This window comes from Struthio camelus, chromosome 5 (assembly GCF_040807025.1).
Source record: "Struthio camelus isolate bStrCam1 chromosome 5, bStrCam1.hap1, whole genome shotgun sequence".
Lineage (NCBI taxonomy): Eukaryota > Metazoa > Chordata > Aves > Struthioniformes > Struthionidae > Struthio > Struthio camelus.
In genome coordinates this window covers 15,178,288-15,196,888 of record NC_090946.1, presented here as the reverse complement: position 1 = coordinate 15,196,888, position 18,601 = coordinate 15,178,288, and the positions used below count along the sequence as shown (strand labels likewise).

The window sequence follows — 18,601 nt, the reverse complement described above, 5'->3', positions numbered from 1 at the left end:
ATTTTGCACTCAGAGGGAGGCATCCAGATTTTAAAAAAAGAGCCCGTGTTTCAGAGTTTAAGCACTAGACAAAGCCACAAGGTGGCACAGTTATCTGCCGTGAAGCGTGCCTTCAGATCCTCGCTTGCAGAACTTTGTTTCCAAAAGGCAATACACTTCTAGGGCTGCCCTTTTCAGCAGGGATTTGGTGGGTCTCTCTCATTCTCTCACGCCAGATTGAACAGCGTAAACAGTGCTGGTGGGTGTAGCTCCTCATGGCAGGACCTTTTTACACAGAATAAAGCCCTAACACAGAAATAATTACAAGGCAACAAACTTTTTGTTGCTTACTGCTAGTTTTCCTCAGCCCTAGACAAGCTATAGCAACAAAAGACCTTTTTCACTAGTGGAAGCAGGATCTCTGCTAGGCAATTTTGCCTCCACAGCTATGGCAGCAATTTGTCTGATGCCTTACCTAGGCTTTAATATCATGGGATCAACGTGGTTTTATATTAAAACTAAGTCTGTCGATCTGCATTTTCTTCTTCAGAGGGATACGTGGAAGGTATAAAAATCCAGAGGCGAGAATCAGGAAAAGGCAGACACCCAGAATGATCAAAGGATCTTTTAGAAAAAGAGGATGCCCATATATCCCTTGTCTGCAGAGACACCTGCACGGGGAGGCCTTTGCATCACCAAGAGGGAATAACAGAGCTAAAGGGAATCCTCAGCATGTTTTTTTTTTTCCCCTTCACTTCTCTCCCCTCCCCCCCCCAATAGGTGGAGGGGGGACACTTTGGGCTACTCTTGCTTGCAGGCTGTGTGCTGCCTGCCTGCAGCTGGAAGTCATTTCCCTCATAGGAGCTGTTGATTTTGCTCATCTCTACTAGGAAATACGCTAGTGCCTGAACTGCCTGCAGACAGCCAGGTCCTTCGGTCTGGGGCAGCCTGTGCTTTGTTGTACGTTTCTAAAGGAAAGGCAATAGTTTGCCCAGAGACTGCTGCTCAGTGTTCAGCTTTGATAACGGGTCAGTGTCTTTTGGTGCTGCTGAAAGTGTATGTATACATATATGTGCTTAGATGGGAGTGCTTGGAAAGTCTGGAGGATGAACTCACTCTTCTCGCCTCTGCCCAAACGATACCAACCTCTGCACTGCGAACCAAGCCAAACTAGATTACCAGGAAGCAAACGTACATTCACTTCCCTTACCTCTTCCGTCCAGGAGGCTGGGATTTGAGCCTGCATTTGCTGCCTTTGCTTTTCTAATTAATGAAATAATTGAAGCCTTCCTCCTGCTTGCACAGGAAAGCAGAAGCTTGAAATGGCTGGAAACTCCCTCATACCCTGAATGCAATCAGATGCAAAGATACAAGTAACTAGAGCCCAGTGTCTCCTCTTGGCTCCTACATTTAGTTCCTTCTGTACGTTGTATGACTGACCCCTTCAGTGGCCATGTGAATTTATGACTGATGAGAATAACCCCAGCCTCACGAAAAATTAGCAAGAGGGCACCTCTGCTGCATTGTTTCTTTCCCAAACGCTGTGCATCCCCCGCAGCAACTTGACAGAGCATTCCTGATCCAAACATGCCACCTGCTGTTTGTCAGAAGGGAGATGTTACATAGGCAATAAGGCCAGTGCATGAATTGACTAAACTAGAAACACATTTGCATTGCAAAACCAGCCAAAGGGCCTGGGTGCCACGGGTGAGAGGCTGCTCTCCAGCTCACCCTGCAACACCACGCTCTGGGCCTGCAAACGTCACGCGAGAGCAAGGCCAGAGCCTGAAAAGACCTCCTGGGCTACTGCCGTGTTATCCAGAGCCGAGACGCATCTCCAGCACCGCTTCGACAAACGACAGTGCAAGTAAAGATCCCTTTGCCAGGTCTGCCCAGGAGGGTTTCTAACATGGGACAGGGAAGGGGTTAGTGGGGACAGAACAAACTCATGCTAACATTGTAGCGGGACTGCAAGGCAAAACCTGGGGGCTCTTTCATAAGAGCAGCGGTAACAGAAGAGGAAGCAATGCCTCTGTCAAAAGGAAAAATAGGAAAGGAGAGCCTTTAAGAGAAGAAGGATGAACTTTTGATTCTTCCCCTGTGCTGCTAGGTGCAGCTGACCGGCTGGCCACTGGGCAAACACAGCGGCCCTAGTTAGCATGGGGAACTGGGGCCTCCAAAGCTCATGGGAGAACAAAAGTCTCTTTCACCTCTGGGCCCAGGAACCTCAGCCCAGTGTGGGATCATCTCCGGCTTTTGGGGCTCACCTGAACCACGCAAGCCCTTTCCTACAGTCCTAACCTCTGTGGCTGAAGGGCCGTATCCAGCTCCCCCAAGGTAAGGTGGGCAGAGGCTCTGCAAAGCAGGAAGGGGGAGGCCAGGTCGAGCCCTGACACAGTGCTTCCCAAGCAGGGTGTGCTGGAGCCTAGGCTGGCTTTGCCAACAGGATCGGGGTGCCCTCCGGTGGCAACTAAGCAGAATATAACCCTCTTTTCAGCCTCTTGCAGGTGCCCCCACTTCAGCATTGCCAGGTTGATCAGCCATGGTGGAGAAGGCATCCCAAGTCCTAAGGTACACGGCAGGGGAGCCGCAGAGCGACTGCGGATGCCCGGGGGAGAGGGTAGGGAAGAAAGGGTTAAAGGACGGCAGGAGGGACAGGCTACAGTTAGCAGATGTCCACGGCTAAAAAGTAGGTCACCTATTTCTGCCTGGGGGGGGGGGTGGATTTGAAAATTGACACTACATCAATGCGCAAACAAAGCCAAGTAATACAGCGAGGCATAAACCAGAGTCGCGGAAGCCTGGCAGAAATCCCCCAAGTACAAACCCGCTACATGCGGCTATTCGTTAAGACTACTGGTTAAAAAAAAGTTATTTACCTGCATACACATCTATACATTCATAGGGAGGGAGAGGCTAATGTTTTTTTAAGAAAGAAAAAAAAAAAGTCAGGGAGAAAGACAAAGAATCCACCACCACCCCCAAAACCTATAAACACAAGAAAAGCAGAACTTCTCTTATTACCTTATTACTCTTATAAGTACAGGGGTTGGACAGATGTGGGCTTAAGTCCAGGTTTCTCACAGTAGCTTTAGGCCTAGAGTCTCAAGGAGATGTGCTAACTCCTGTTGCCCTCCTGGCTTTGCCAGTCCACGGGAGACGGGCGCTTGTGAGCTTGTGGTCCTGGGTGTGCCCATGCCTCTCTTCCCTAATTTAAAAGGGGTTAAATAGCACTGTCCGGGTGGGCTATGAAGTCAAGCAAGGCATTCCCTATCTCAAAGGCTGGAACCACATAGAGAGCTAATTGCGAGCCCTTCTACTTTTTAGGAACCTAATCCCTTTGGCTGGTACCCCTCATGTTTGCATGCACGCAACACAGTACGGCAGCAGGGGCTTAGGAGAGATGGGAAGAGATGGGGAGCGAGATACAGAAAGCGAGGCTGGTTTTCTGGCCAGGTTAGAATAATCATCCGGTAAGTACTTGCAGTCGCTCTTTTTTTTTTTTTTTTTTTCCTCCAGGAAAATAACTTTGAGGACAAATGCTGCTTGGCATAGAAACAGCCTCTTGGATCCGTTTGGCTTCACCGTGCCCAGGCCTCGAGTGCATGCTAACCGCTCCCGCCAGCCCCGTTCTCACCAGGGGTTGGAGGGGATCGACGTGCTGCAACACAACAGGTCTCAGGGGTGGAATGAGACCCGACTCCTGCTACTTTGTACAATTTGCTCAACAAGCAAAACGTTTCTTAACTTTGCTTCCCTTTTACAGACTTTTATCAGCAGCTTGAGCCTTAAGGAGGAACTTCTCACCTGCTTGAGATGCTGGAGTAGACACCTTTTTTTCTTTTTTCCCCTTTTCTGTATCATGCTGTAGTTACCAGGCACACCTCAAAGCTTTCTAGCACAGGATCTTTCAAGACCAACCACTAACCTCCTATCCATGGATGTCCTCCCCTATCTTTTACACCAACAGCATTACTCTCAGGAAATAAACTCTCAGACGGAGTCCACAAGCCCAGAAGATTAAAACAGCTAACTAAAGCTTACATTGGATTGAAAAAAAAAAAAAACAACAAAAAAAACCCCAAGAAAGCCCACATTTGCTACAAGCCAAGTCCTTAGCAAGGTTGGTTGAGTTTGGAGGTATTTTTTAAATGGAATTCTTGCACAAGATTTGGAAAGCTGCCACCCGGATGCTGGGATCAGTCTTGATCTGTCTCAGGTTAGCTTTGTTCAGCGTGGATATGCCACGCTGATGCATGGGCTTATCTGACCATCCTGGGCCTTTCTGGCCTGCCAGCAGGGAGAGGTTTTCTCTTTCCCCTGTTCCTCCCTTCGTGGTTGAACAAGGTGGCAAAATACAGAGCTAAACTCTGGTTTTAACATTGAGGATTTAAACTCAGTACAGGTTTCCTTAGTTTAGGGGATGATATTCCCTCTTCTGCAGTGGACAAGAAGTGGAAGAAAGAAAAAGGAGGAGAAGGCTTGCAGCGAGAACAAATTGCAACCGCTGTTTGTGACATACACCTGATTAGATGACTATTCCTGGTGCTTGCCTGGGTGACCCAGCCTGTTTCTATCATCTCTTTCAGTCCTGTGCTACGGTTGCACAGAAACGTGAACTCAGCAGTTACCAGGCAGCTATATCTTGGCTGGCTGGGAAATGACACATGATATACAGACCTTGCACGCTTGGAAAGCGCCTTCAATTTCCTAGGAGGGGTACCATGAAAGTAATTTCTCCACCTTGTTTTTCCTCTGTGCTCAAGTAATCAGCTTAGCTATTAAAAGATAACATGGGCTTAGGACTATCATTAGCCACAGCAGTCATGTGGTTGAGCTGGTAATTAGTACTGCTGCTGAACTCGCAGTGTGTGTTTGTTTGTTTTTAAGATAACAACAACTGTACCTACCCCGCACGTAAAGGGGCTAACAGCCAGAAAAAAAATGAAGGCGCTCCCTCCCTGATCTGCATCTAATTATTTGTTTACCAGCTTTCTTCCCTTTTTCCTCTGTGATATTAATATCTATATCCGAAGCATTTAACAGCTTGAAATGAGATTAAGACAGTTCAGCCAAAATTGCAATCCTCCTGCTCGGCTGCTCTGCAAGCTGTAAGGTATCAAAGGGGAGGGTACAGAGAGGGCCAAGTAGCTCACATCTAAATCACGATGCAGAAACTGAGTCTTGCTTGGCCCCGGTCCCTGGGAGTTGAGTTTGGTCAGCCGCCTGAGTCCTAGGCGCGCTTCCAGGACACCGGGCTCTTTACAACTCCCGGTCCTTGGCTACGTTTTCTTTTGAAGTGCAGCCAGAGGGAGAAGAAATGGAGATGGGTGCTCCTTATACACTGCAGTCCAGGGCTTAGCCCGCTCGGTGAGGCTGCAGGCTCTCAGGCTCCCTTTCCCTTCTTCGCCCACGGGAATTTCAACTCCCACCCCCCTAGCGTGCCCACAGCCAGCAGGGTGCAAGCTCTCCCAGGGTCCTGCTGACCTCCTGGCAGGACAGTAGGTCTGGAGAAAGAAGATGGAGGGTAGGCAGGAGCACTACTGTAGCCCAGTCATCAGGGGCAATTTCTGTGTCTGTTCTGGGGACTGCTAGCATAGTTTGGCTGGTGATTGCTTAATGGATATTTAATTGAATTCTGCTCACTTTCATTCCCAGTACAACTTGGGTCTCGGTTTCAAATGCCAGAGACGTTCATAGATTGCTGCAAAGCATTTAAAGACAGAGAAAACTATAACCTCAGGATGGGAGGGAGTGACACATACGTATGCTAGGAAGTACTATATCAGTGTATTTCATTTCTGCATATATCAAGCTCTAGAGGCAATGAATTCACAAAGCAGCTGGAGAAACCTAAACAGAGCTCATCGCGATTCTCTAACAGCAAATTCTTGTTGGGAAGGCACCATGTAAAGCAAAGGAAACTGCAGTATGGCTACAGAAAGGGTTTTGATGTAAAGTAATGCAAGAACTTAAATACAACGAGCAGCGCTCGCCAGGCATCGGTAAAATCCTGACCCTACTCAGCAAAGAAGTGATTTGGAGCACGCTGCCAGGCCGGGGGGGCTGCGCTAACCTGAGAGATTACAGGGTTTGTGACAAAAGCACTGCTGGGACGCTCAAGCTGCCCTTTTCTTGCCTCCCTGACGAGCTACTTGGCGATCCTCAGCGAGGTAGGCCAGCCATCCGTACCTGTGCTCCTACCTCCCCATGCAGTTATTGCTCGGGGAAGAGGTTGTCTATCGATCTGTATGGTACACAGGACGACCAAACTAAAGGCTTAGCTACTATAATACAAATGCATGCTGCGTGTGGTCTCTTTACAAGGGAAAAGTGAGCTTGTCTTGTGTTGCACAAGCAGCTTTTCACCATGCTCTGCCAGGTGCATCACCACTTCCTCTGCTCTTTTAGAAAAGGGGTAGGAAGAAATCATACTCAGCCAAATAAGCATGCTTTCTAATTATGCATTACATGAAAAAAGCCACATATGCATATATGTATACATGTGCATGTACATAGCATACATATATATATGCTACAGCCCTTGTCCAGTGGCTTCTAGAACATAAAACACAGCACAGGAACACACAAATACCTCAGATAGCTCAAACTATTTAAAAGGACCACATACCACAGAGGTGGTAACAGGACAGTGGTCAAACCTGCCTCAAGGTTCCTCCTAGATCTTTACTCCAGTCAGATTCACTGCTCCTAGCACACTCTGCAGGCCTTAAACTTACCAGACAGAGGACATCCCAGTCTCCTGCCCACCGAGGATTTTCTATGGGTGGATGAGAGATACTAATAGCTGCAGGCCTTTATCCACAGCAGAGCGATCGCTGTCCATGAGCGTGGATGGAAAGAGAGGGAAAGCAAGGTGGAACAGCCCTTCAGCTCTCAGTGCAGCAGTTTCTGGTCTCACTGGGTACAACAGCCCTGTTGCAGAGCTCAGTAGTTTCTCCTGCATTCCTCACGGTTAACAATCTTATTCTCTGCTTTGTCTCAAGGCAGGCTTTCCTCTCCTACAGTGCTCACGAGGAGATTTTGACACTAAAACAGGGGGTACATCTCCTGATACGCTTGTAAAGCTCGCTACTCTTTCTCCCCAGAGCATCCCCCTTGATCACTGCAAAGCTTTCTGGAGAGAAAAGGCCAGCACCCTCTATTTCCCCACATGCTGCTGATCTATGAGAAATTTCATTTTTCCTTTCCCATGTGCAGCAAGTTCCTCCTGACGAGCTCACACCACCTGCAGCTTCAACCACCACAATGTCCCCCAAACTCACTGAACCTCCCAGTAAAGATCAGCTCCTCAGCTGCCAGCTTTACTGGTCCTTCAGCAGTTTCCAACTTTTCCAAAAGCTCCTGAGGAGGGCAAATATTCCTACCAAATGCGCGTAAGCTGCAACCTCATCCAGTCACGTCCCAGAGCCAAGGAATATACGCTTCCTGTAGAAACCATACATTTTACTGATCTCTTTGTAACTCAGCACTGCCACCTGTGCCCCAAGACTGCTCCTTTGCACCTTCAGACCAGTGCCTCCTCCCACAGCACCTGCACACAGCTCTTGCTAATGAGCCCAGCTGAGCTAATTAGGGCTTTGCTCTGTGCCTTGCCCACACTGCTGATATACCTGGCAAGCCTCTGGCACCCTCTGAGAAGGTGGAAAAACCGTCCTGCTAGGAGAGATGGGGCTTGTCAGCCAGGGCTACTATCTGACAGGCTGTGCCCTTGCTCTGTTTGCTTTTTGCTCCCAGGTGGCATGTCACGACCACGAGCGCTGGGCACGTGGGAGCACTCTGCCACATGGGGTCAGACAGGAGAAAATACACGAGGAGGGACGAGGGTGAGGAAAACTGATATAAACCCTCCTGTGGTCATGGGGGGGGATGGTGAAAAGAGTCTGAGGCCCAGGTGAAAACTGACTGGGTTGGTGCTTTGCGCAGTGGGGCCACAGGGCTGGTGTGGAGGTCTTGTCCTCATCCGCAGCAGCTTTGCTTTAGAAGTGCTAATAGGATCAGTGTTGGAAATGAGATTAGAAAACTGAATTTGAACATTTTGTTTCAACTAACCGGATTAGCTTGTGGGTTCGGAGCAGCCAAGCATCCACGCTTCCCCCCAGGAACATAACTATGAAGTCATTGTTCAGAAACGCTCCTCCCCTCCTCTTAAAGCTACTTAGTTTTTACAGTTTTAGTAAGATGTTGGACTAAATATTGTCATTAAAATTCTTTAAGGGGGTTTTTCCTCCCCCTAACTATGAGGGGGACAAAGGGTTTTGTAAGGGGCTATGGTTAAATTAGAGGGGTGCATGTGTCTCAGCTGACCTTATTCTACAGTTCAACTGCTAATTTAGTGTTAAATTAACTCAGCTGGGAGACCTTCTGGTGCAAGGCACTCAATTGTCAGGCCCTTTCTAGGCCTGCTTCCTGGGTGTAACCCAGAAGGGTTAACTAAAGTCAGATTAAGACTGGTTTACTCTGTGGTTTCATTTTATGCCTGAGGTGATCAAATGGCCAGATGCTGCCAGTAGTGAGGTTCAGCTCCAGACCTCCAGTTGGGTGTTCCCAAAACTGTGCTGGTGCCTCCCTGCTCCTGCAGGGAACCCAGTCTAGGAGCTGGGCAAACTGGAAACGAATGGCTGTTGGTAGGTTCCCCCCCTGCAATGGTGAATGCAAAGGGCAGGCAACGTGCTGGTCGGGACAGGACCGTGGCGCGAGCTGAAGCAGATGCACGCCCCGCGCGCTCGTGGCCCGACGTTAGGGCTGTGCGGCAGCAGCTAGAGGAGAATTGCCGCTGGCAGAGTCCTGCTCTCCTCCTCAGTTTTACATCCAGCAGTCGCAGAGCCACAGACAAGCTGGTTGGGCAGGTTACCCCGCTGCTGGGCAAGACCAACTTGTTCTCCCAGGAGCGGCAGGGCTGCTGAATCACAGCAGCCCCTGGCAAACGCTTCACCTCGTGCCTCAGCAGCAGCGTCCGCCAGCTACAGGACATGGTAGCAGCCGAAGGATTAATGGTGCACAGGGAGGATGTGCTAGGGATCAGCTGATGGGGTGATCGTGATGGAGCAGGCTGATGATTTTTCTATTTGCATACTGCTGTACATTGGGGAAGTGGCTGACTTGAATGATTAGAGGAATCCAGCAGAAGCGACTGCCTCTGGAAGCGCCCTGGGCAGCTGCCGTCACAAAGTTAAGATACCAATATTTGCAATACTAGCAACTGCCCATTTAATAAAACACTACCGAGCTTCAGGGCACAGACCATGCCTAGGAGATCTCAGCGCTTCCCTGCCAGCAATTAAATACTACAACCACCCAAAGCATGTTAGTTATTCTGATTTGCCTATAACCATAAGTAAGGGAATGGTTGTGGAGGTCTCCAGATCTGCATGCAAATCCTGGGGAGAAAAGACTAGGATATCAGAATTTTGTTTCTGGTTCAGCTGCTGGCCTGGCGCGTGACACTGAGCAAGCCACGTAACCCCCTCGTTTTCTCCCACTGTACAGCAGCACTTTGAGATCTTCCTTGTAGACATGAAGTGTTTCTGCCTTGAGGTAGTAGCATGATAGTATTACCAACCTAAATGGTAATGAGAATGCCACCTGGACAGTTGTGGCTTAAAAAAAAAAAATTTTTCAAAAAAATCAAGTTTTAGAAGTTCATTGATAGGGCTCTTATAGACAAAAACAGTGCCTGCGAAGTCTAAAACCTTTCCAGAATGGAGAATGCAGTGCTAACACCCCTGAAAAATCAGATGTGGGCCAATACAAACATCCTGCTACTTCTGAGCCATGATCCATCCTTTATATCCAGTGAATGTTTTCTTGGGATATAGGACATGTCAACTGCAGCTCAATTTAGCACTACTTTCTTGCAAAGACAAGCCTTGTGTTTAGGGTAGGCTGTATTTGGTAGAAGCTATCGACAGCTGTTCCACACTCAAACTCTTAATCCCCTCTGCAGCTACTGCTTCTGGTGCTTGAGGGTATAATCTCATCATCCTTTTAACAACCTAGTTGCTTGTCCTGAGGATGCCGTCCAACATTGTTCTCTCATTATCCATTCCTGAGCCCACAGAGCAGTCTTTTCTCTTACCTACCTGCTCACAATTTCCAGTGCAAGGTGCTTCCTACAGACTGTCACCGACATTACAACCAGCGCTGCCTCTGCGCGCTTAAACACTGTGAAATCTCTGTTTGCTGTAGCCAGGTACTCACTACTGGAACATGCAAGTGGCACGACGCAAACAAGAAACGGACACAGAAAAAGAAGAGAAAAAGAGACCGCTAGAAAAAACGTGGAGCAAATAACAGACCTAGAGAGTTTTCTGGGCTGAGCCCTGGCTGAAACCATGAGTAAAGAAACAGTGTCCCATTTCATGCCGATTGTTTTGAGGATAAACAACTTTCGTACATCTTGCTAAGTAAGTACGCTTTCATGAAAAAGAAAAAAAAAGTAGTCTCTGCGCTCAGAGACCTAAATGTCCAACTCTGTAGATCAGCAAGCTACCGAACAACAGCTGAACCAAATATAAGTGTGCTATACTGCTGCTCTTTTACCATGTGTTTCTGACACATTAAGATCACATGCATCCGTAATTACTGCAGCTCTACTAACTTATTCAGGCAGTGTAAGATGATCGTGTGTCTGAGCCAGCAGTTACCAATCTGTTTTTCTAATGGAAACAACCCATCAGGCCCACATCCTGGGCAGGGCTTTTGTTTGCAGCACTTTTGTGAAAATGAGGACGTACCGTCATATTCTGACCAGTAGCATGAACCAGGCTGGCGTTTAGCTGGGGGTAAATCAAGCTCTGACTCAATCCTTGGGAGAACCCGTAATGGTTATAGAAAACACAGGAAACTGTTGCTGAAGCTTGGTCTACTGATAGGAAAGATGTAGGAACAAGCGGAAAGCTGACACTGTGTCCTGCCTTTTATGCAATGGGCATTACGAAACCAAGCACCTGAGCGGCTGGCAAGCGTGTCTGCTGTGTGAGTGCCTGGGCCTGAGCACACAGGCCAGGGCACGTTAGCCAGTTTGCAGCTCTTGTAAATCTGATGGTGATGCCTGCTCCTTCCTTTAGGAGCAAGCATCTTAACCTAGCTTTCTGGATTTAACGTGACAAAAAATATATATATATAGAGGAACTCCAAGCTGCCTATATCCTATTTTAAAGTTCCTGGACACAGTATCAGCGCAAAGTGCAAGATGCGGGCTCCGGATCTGCAGGCTTAACATTGCTTTGGGTCAGAATACAGTCCTTATTCTGAAAAGGAGGGTATCCACAGAAAGATGAACACACAGCTTTACCTCTTTCTTCCACCCAACAATTTAAAGAGCCACTGTTCCTCTCCTCGTTCAACCTCTCCTGAAACCAAACATGCTTCTGCAGCAACACCCTCAGTTGTTATGTTTCTCTGCAAAGCCAATAATTTATGGGCTTAATGGGACTAGATTGGCAGAGACTGTCGTTGATTTGCAGTAAGATACGAGTACACCCGTACTGAACTTAATTGTGTGTGTCAGATGAGCACACGAAAGACATGACGATACATTATTCAAAGCGTTCTTGCTATATCCTAGACTGCTGATTCATAACGAGGTCCAAGAAAAATACTGGTTTCTCCTTCTTTTAGTATATATAGTAGACACTGTGATCAGTGATACCGTTCGGCGTCCGTATATTCTACCTGCGAAGCCCAAATGAACCATGCTATCACTGCACTACGTTTTCAGCTCCATTGGCTTGGAATCTTTTTTTTTCCCCTCCCTTCTTATAAATAAATAAGTAGCCTTGGCATTAAAAAAAAGAAAGAAAATCTCTTGTTTCTCTTCTTAGCAGGTATTAGGACTGGAAACTTAAAAAAAAAAAATAAAGTGTTAACGGATTCACAGTAATTCATAAGAACGTATTCCCCAGGAAAGGCAAAGGCGAGAGTGAATTGGCGTCGGTAAAGCCTCGCCGCCATCGTACCCCCTCAGCAGCGTGCTCTCCCAAGCCGACGAGGCGCCACCGAACACCCCGCCGGGGCGGTCGGGCAGAGTGAGCTTCAAAGCACCCCAGCAGGCAACGCACCTGGCTGCCCCGGCACGCTGAGGCGGGCAAAAAATGAGCCGTTTTATGAGCCCGTGGTGTCGTTTGATGAGGAGAATAACAGGCTCACCCGGCTCCGGCTGTGTGTACTGGGAAGCGCCGTGTGGACGAGCCAGCCCTCGGCACCAGCGGCCATTGTGGGCATCCCCTTGCTGCTGCTGCCTCCAACCAGCATCTCCCCCTCTCCCCCCAACAGCTTTTCAGAGCCGCTTATACTGGAAACCAGTAGAAACCAGAGGCGGTGGTTACCTGCCAGCTGGCTCCGCCGCCCACGAGCCCTGAGCCATCGCCTCCCTTCTCGTCCTCGTCCTCGTCGTCGTCGTCCTCGTCCTGCCAGCGCCATTTTGTGCGAACGTTTCCTCACCGCGTAATGGCGGGCGCCGCCTCGTCGCCTCACAGGGCGCCCGCGAGGGCAGGCTGCTGGCAGCCCAGCTGGCCGGCACGTGTTTGTGCCTCAAAGAAAACTTTCTTTCTTTTTTTTTTTTTCTTTTTTCCCCCCTTTTTGCCGGTGCGTTGGATCCGCTACCACACAACGCAGCGGCACCGCACGGGGCACACAAACACCGTGGCGTCACTGAGGTGCGATTTTTTTTTCCTCCTCCTCCTCTCAGTTTAGGAAGGGAAACTGAGGTAAATAAGGCCACGCGTTCAGCGGTTTGTTGTCCGGGGGGGGGGGGGAGAGGAGGGGGTTCAAACGTGCAGTCCCTGCACCTCGGGTGGGAAGCTCTGGAAGCCCGCGCCTCAGCCAGCAGCCCCCTCTCTTCCCCCCCTCACGCACCTCAGCGCACCCGCGCCTGCTACACCCCCGCTGAAATTTCGTTAAAAGATGCCGCCAATTCCGAGGCCGACTTAGGCGGCCCGGGGGCCTCTTAAGAGAAGGAAAGAAGGAAAAAAAGAAAAAAAAAAGGAAAAAACCCGCTGGAGAATGCGGGCATCGATCCCGCTACCTCTCGCATGCTAAGCGAGCGCTCTACCATTTGAGCTAATTCCCCGCGCCGCGACGGCCCCCGCGCGCGCCCTCACGTTTGCGCCCCGCCCCCCTACACACGCGCGCGCGCGCCGCCACCGTCGCGTTGTTGTCAGGCAGTTTGGCCGCCGCGCCTCGCCCCGGGGGGGCGGGGCTCCGCGCGCCGGCCAATGGTGAGGCGCGGGGGGGGCGCGGCCACGGGGAGATCGTCACCCGGCACCCACCCCTCCCGCCGTGCGGTCTCATTGGCCTCCTGCCGGGCCTGAGCGCCTCAGCTCCGGATTGGGGGGAAGGGGTTTATTTTTAAAAGGCACTCGCTCTTGCGATTGGGCGAGGGAGACGCCTGTCACAATGCCGTTCCGCTGTTGCTAGGGCGTGAAGGTGGGAAAGGAGCCGCACCCGCCCCCATGCTTTGACTGGCTTTGACGGGAAGCCGAGAGCCCGTCCCAGTCCCCCTTTGGCCCCATCGCGGCGTCGCTGCGGAGTGACTGACACGCGCAGAAAGGCCAGTGAGAGGCCGAGCCCCGCGTAGCGCCCAATAGGAAGGCGCGGGCCGAGGCCGGGGGCGGTGCCGGAGCGGTGTGATTGGCAGCCGGGGCGGGGGGAGAGGAGGGCTCGCAGGAGCTGAAATGTCCGCCATCTTGGAGTGTCGGTAATGGTGGCGAGCGGTGGCTTTCCCGCCTGAGCGGAGGCAGCCCGGGGCCTGTGGCGGGGGGACGCGCTTGCCGAGGTACGAGCCGCGCGGGGGCGAGCCGCGGCCCTCCCGCCGCCTCGCTGAGGGCGGCGGTGCGGGCCTAGTGTCTGCTTCCCTCCTTCTCCCCCGCCCCAGCGTGGGGGGCTCCGGGCCGCGGCCTGGCGGGGCCGTTGGGGCCCGTTGCGCGGCGGCACCCCACCCCCCCCCCCACCGCAGCGGCCGCTGCTGGGCCCGGAGGGCCGGGTCGGGCTGCGCCACGGGCCTGGGCGCGGCGGGGAGGGCCCGGGCCGCGCCGAGGGGGAGCTCTGCCCGCCCGCCGCCTGCTCGCCGCGCCGCCGCCTCCCTCAGCGAGCGCCTCGGCGCTTTTCCCCGGTGGGGCTTCATCCCCGGGGCCGCCGGGCGGCGGCGCGTTGTTTCCCCTTTCCCCGCTCTTCCAAACCGGCAGCCGCCTCGGGGAAGCTTCCCCCTGCGGAGCTGGAGCCCTGGGTGAGGTGTTTTGTCCGAAGTCGGGGAAGCTGCCTCCTCTCCCCCCCTCCCCTCCCCTCCCCCAGCAGTCACTCGTGCTGTTGTTGTAACTCGCAGAACTTTATTCCGGCTTCGCTGTTATCTCGGCTAATAAAACAGAAAAGCCTTGCTGATAGCTGATTTTGTATTCGGTTTCCTTCTTTTAAATCAGTGCCTCGGTGCTCCTGTGAGGAGACTGCTGGCTGTTTTTTTTTTTTTTTAATCAAGGCTTTTTTTAAAAAAAAACCCTAGAATTTATTAAAAGCGTGGCAGTATTTTGGTAAGCTTTAACTGCTCTTAAGTACATCTGGTAAAATCGAGCTTTGAATCTGTCGGTTGTCTTGGGTTTTGTTGTTGTTTTTTGCTTGTTTTTTGTTTTACTCTAGTGGCTAAAAACTTTTGAAGGCATAAGAGGGAGTTAGTGTTACAGTCTTGTATGTCGTGGGCATAAGTGCAGCTGAGGCTAAAATCGGAGTCTTCTCTGTCGAGATAAATGTTATTCAAGTTAGAACAGTAGGGTGTTGATATTAATGAATAAGGGTGTTGATATTAAAAAAAGTGTTCTGAGTGGATTAGTGCAGAAAACTTACGAGTGGGTGGATAGCTTTAGGAAGTGTTCCTTGGGAGATGTGAAATGAAAAGTTGTGTTACTCTGGTGATATTACTTACTTCCTAAAATCCCCTTCAATGGAGGGAGTACGAATGTACTCTGGCAGTATGGTGTGGGGTTTTTTTTTATTTGCTGTTAAACTAGTATAAAGTTTTCAGCTAGCTTATAAAGTTGCTTGCGAGCTGCACGAATGCTTATGAGCGTTTTTGCTGGAATACCGAAAGATGGGCAGTCGTCTTGAATCAGTGTTCAGTTATTTGAACTGCAGCATATATTCCAATAAGACTTCTGTGTGATTACTTAGTTCAGTGTTACTTATATATTCTTACTAGTGAGGCATGGACTGTTTGTAGCTTGGAGGAGTTTTATTATGCAAATCTAAAAGAACACTACAAAATTATGTTTTAATATGTAACTTGTTAAGGAGACTCCACACTGATTTGGTAGCCAGTCTGTCTGTTGAAAGATCAGTGTTTAATTTCTTGACAGTTTATAGTTCTGTGTACTTGTCTAAATGCACTAAAGTTGTATCTTTCCTCCATCTATGATATTCCTGGAATGCAGGCAATATTTCCTTTTATTTTCTCTCTGTGTGAAGCAGCATGCATATGTAGTATTGAATCTAGTATTTTTGGATTACTAGATGAGGTGATTTTTTACTTTGGCCAGAAGAGTTGCTGAAGAGGTGTATTTACAGTGAACTGAAGGAAAATATTGAGTTTAACTGAAGCTTGTAGCTTAGAAATTCAGGAAAAGCAGCCTATTTAACCTTAATGTTTTTAAGTAGGGTGGTATGTTATGGCTGCTTTGCAAGCAAGTTAGGTTTATGTGTAAGCTGCTTTGACTCTAATGTCTTAGGACTCGTTAAACGTAATTCAACTGGCCAATATTATTCCATTATGGAATTAAAGAAATTAAAGCTTTTGTGTGCCTTTTTCAGAATGTTGCCTGCAAACTGTTCTTTGCACTTCTGTTGTCTCGCTGAAGTGAGCGGTTGTTACTTTTTCCTTTGGAAACCTTTTTGCTTGCACTTTACAGAGTGATTCTGTGGCCTGTTTGCCCATCAGATGATGCTCTGAGCATGAAATTCAAGCGACTTAAATGGAAGGGAGTCTGCATTTAGCATGAAAGCAAAGGGAAAAAATTACATAAATTTTTTTTAACAGTAACAGATGGTTTGAGAGTGAAATCTATTGTTAAGGCTCAACAGCTTTGTTTCTCCACTCAGATTAGGTTTGAAAGGCACGTACAGTAAAACTCTTAAGGAGCTGGTTCAGGAACAACCAAAGAAGAACCAGTATGGGGCCAAAATCTTAGCAAGAAGGGAGATGCGTTTGAAGAACTGTTTGGTCCACTTGCTTTTCTCTCTATTGCTGATATCCTCTTCTGTCCAAGTGTTAACAAGTCTTCAAGTATTTATTTAATTCTGCAGTTAGTTGAGAAGTTCAGTCTGTCTCAGCGTATTGAAAAATGACATCTTCTGGCTTCTGTTTTCCAGCATACCACCCGCACACCTTTGTAGGTAGGAGGCTTGTTCTATTCACTTCTCATATATAATTTGGGTTCATTGGCTGCCTTTGGAAGTTGTGAGGGAAACCACCACTTTTTTTTTTTTTTTAAATGCTTATGTAGAAGAAGCACTAGTGTGAGCATAGTTATCCGTTCCTGTAGTAAGGTAGGATGTCTTCAGCACATCAGCCGTGCCATCCTGCTACTGTAGTGGCATCTTCATCTGTGACCATTAATCTTAATGTGCACTATATGTTATTTCACATGTTGAGTTTAGAAATAGTGCTCTCTTAGGTGGATTCCACATTCAGATTCCAGAAGACTAGCCTTCTCCAGTTGGAATATCTTAAGAGTGAGATGTGGAGCCATTGTTTTTGGCAAAACCCTCCATAATAGTAAAATAAGGAGGGATAGATAGTAAATAACATCTTGCTTATCTCAACTGATTTTGTTGAGGGAAGGAAGAAAGCAAAGGAGCTGGGGAAACTATCTAGTGATCATATTTTATCCTAATATTTTAAGGATGGGAGGCAAACCTGAAAGATCCATCACAAAATGTCTGAAGATTACAAACATAAATTGAAAGCTTTACGTGTCCTACAGTATGTGTAGGTGCCAACATCCGTTGTAGAAACCAAATGCTACTAAGCCATTCCAGTAAAATGTTATTTCACTTTTGCAAGTTATATGCATGTCTGTAGCTAGTCTGGGACACTTTTCGGACAACAGGACAGAATGATTTGACAGAATGGGGATAATGTTTGGTATAAGCTGTTAACAGCTTGCTTGTTTGTGGAGTAGCTCTCCGCACAGAATTGGAAAAGTTCTGTTATCGTGAAATACAAGACTATTCATGAGCTCTGTTTATTCAGTAGCATCCATGAAGTTCGGAGAAGCATATCTGAAGCAGCGTATGTTGTTTGGAGTGGAGTTTCCTGTCTAACCCTTTGACTAGTCTTATTTTTTGTTGTTACTCTATGTAGTCCTCCTCTAATCCTGTTTCACAGTCATATCTGTTCCTCTTCCCTGGGACTTCAGAAACTCGGAGTGCGCAGTGACAGAATCTGTGCGCTGTGTTGCATGCCAGCAGTGGAAAGAAGACCAAAAAGACCTACATATGTGACTGTATGGAGCTGTGAAGCTGTAATATGCTCTCCTGGGATGACAGTGTATGTTATCCCTGCTTCTAAATAAAACTGAAAGAATTGGACCGACAACATTCTTCACTAGTACCTGAAATGTATTGTTAAGTCAGAAGCAATGACTGAGTAAAAGATTGTATGATTAATATAGGTGTGTTGACAAAATGGCAAAGAGCACCTGTGAAATTGGTAAGAACCTGAGCAAATGAGCGTTTGGGTGTGAAATTGGTAAGAACCTGAGCAAATGAGCGTTTGGGTGATGTTGAAATTTGATGTGGAGAGAGGCAGAACTGAGTAAAAGAAAAACATACACAAAAGCAGAAAAGTGCCCGATAGTGAGATTTTGAGGATTGGTCTCCCTGGGGGAAGTTCTGGAAACAGTCCTATTTCATTTTGGATGAGATGATTGCAAGCCTTTACATGGCAGTTTGAGTTATTTATCAGCAAGGAGATGGAGTATGTGACCTGAAGGCCTCCTTCCTGCCTCCGCTGGGTCCTCTGGAAAATGAGCACTGAACAACCACTGGCAGGCTCTTGTCGGTTGTGCTAAGAGATACTTTTGAACGTGCAGAATGCTCTTAAAGACTTGTTCTGATGACCAAGCAGGTCTTGAGTGAGGCTCGTGAAAGGGACTTGTGATTCCCGTTGTGGTAACAAAGTGCGGTTGGGATTGAGGATGGAAATTTCCTCATTTTATTTTTTTCAGCAAAAGCTAGTGGTTTGTTTCTAAGATTATTAGATGTGGCCCTGAATAGAACAATTCCTGTTAAGGGTATTCTCATCGCATACATAGCGTGAATGCTGGCCATCTCTTATCTTTGCTAGACAGTGGTCTGTGTAATGGCACTGTACCCCATCATCAGTGACCATAGGTAGATTTTTATCAGACCTTAATATATAAAATAAGGTTTCCTTATGCAATTTTAACTTCTTGCAGAGGTTTTTGGAGTGAATTTCATTCCCCAAAATTGTACTGTATAGAAAGATGCTTTCTCCGAGTGTGCGTGATGCTCCCCGAGAAGGGTGAAGAACAGGACCCTAGTTCCCCAGGTGGGTGATGCGCTATTGTCATTTGTAGAGCTAGTGTCGTAACTG

At 48.4% G+C, this 18,601-nt stretch overlaps 1 protein-coding gene across 27 annotated transcripts in view; it reads left to right on the top strand.

Annotated features, from left to right (window-relative positions):
• The first annotated feature begins 13,619 nt into the window (after window positions 1–13,619).
• PPP6R3 (protein phosphatase 6 regulatory subunit 3) overlaps window positions 13,620–18,601 on the top strand; it is a 64,094-nt gene continuing 59,112 nt past the window's right edge. For 14 of the 27 annotated variants that reach the window (XM_068944603.1, XM_068944587.1, XM_068944584.1 and 11 more), the window contains exon 1: window positions 13,620–13,777. The gene's annotated coding sequence lies outside the window, so the exon portion shown is untranslated. Of the gene's footprint in view, window positions 13,778–18,443; window positions 18,557–18,601 lie in introns of all 27 variants that reach the window. The other 13 variants (XM_068944605.1, XM_068944602.1, XM_068944597.1 and 10 more) reach the window with 5 other exon arrangements.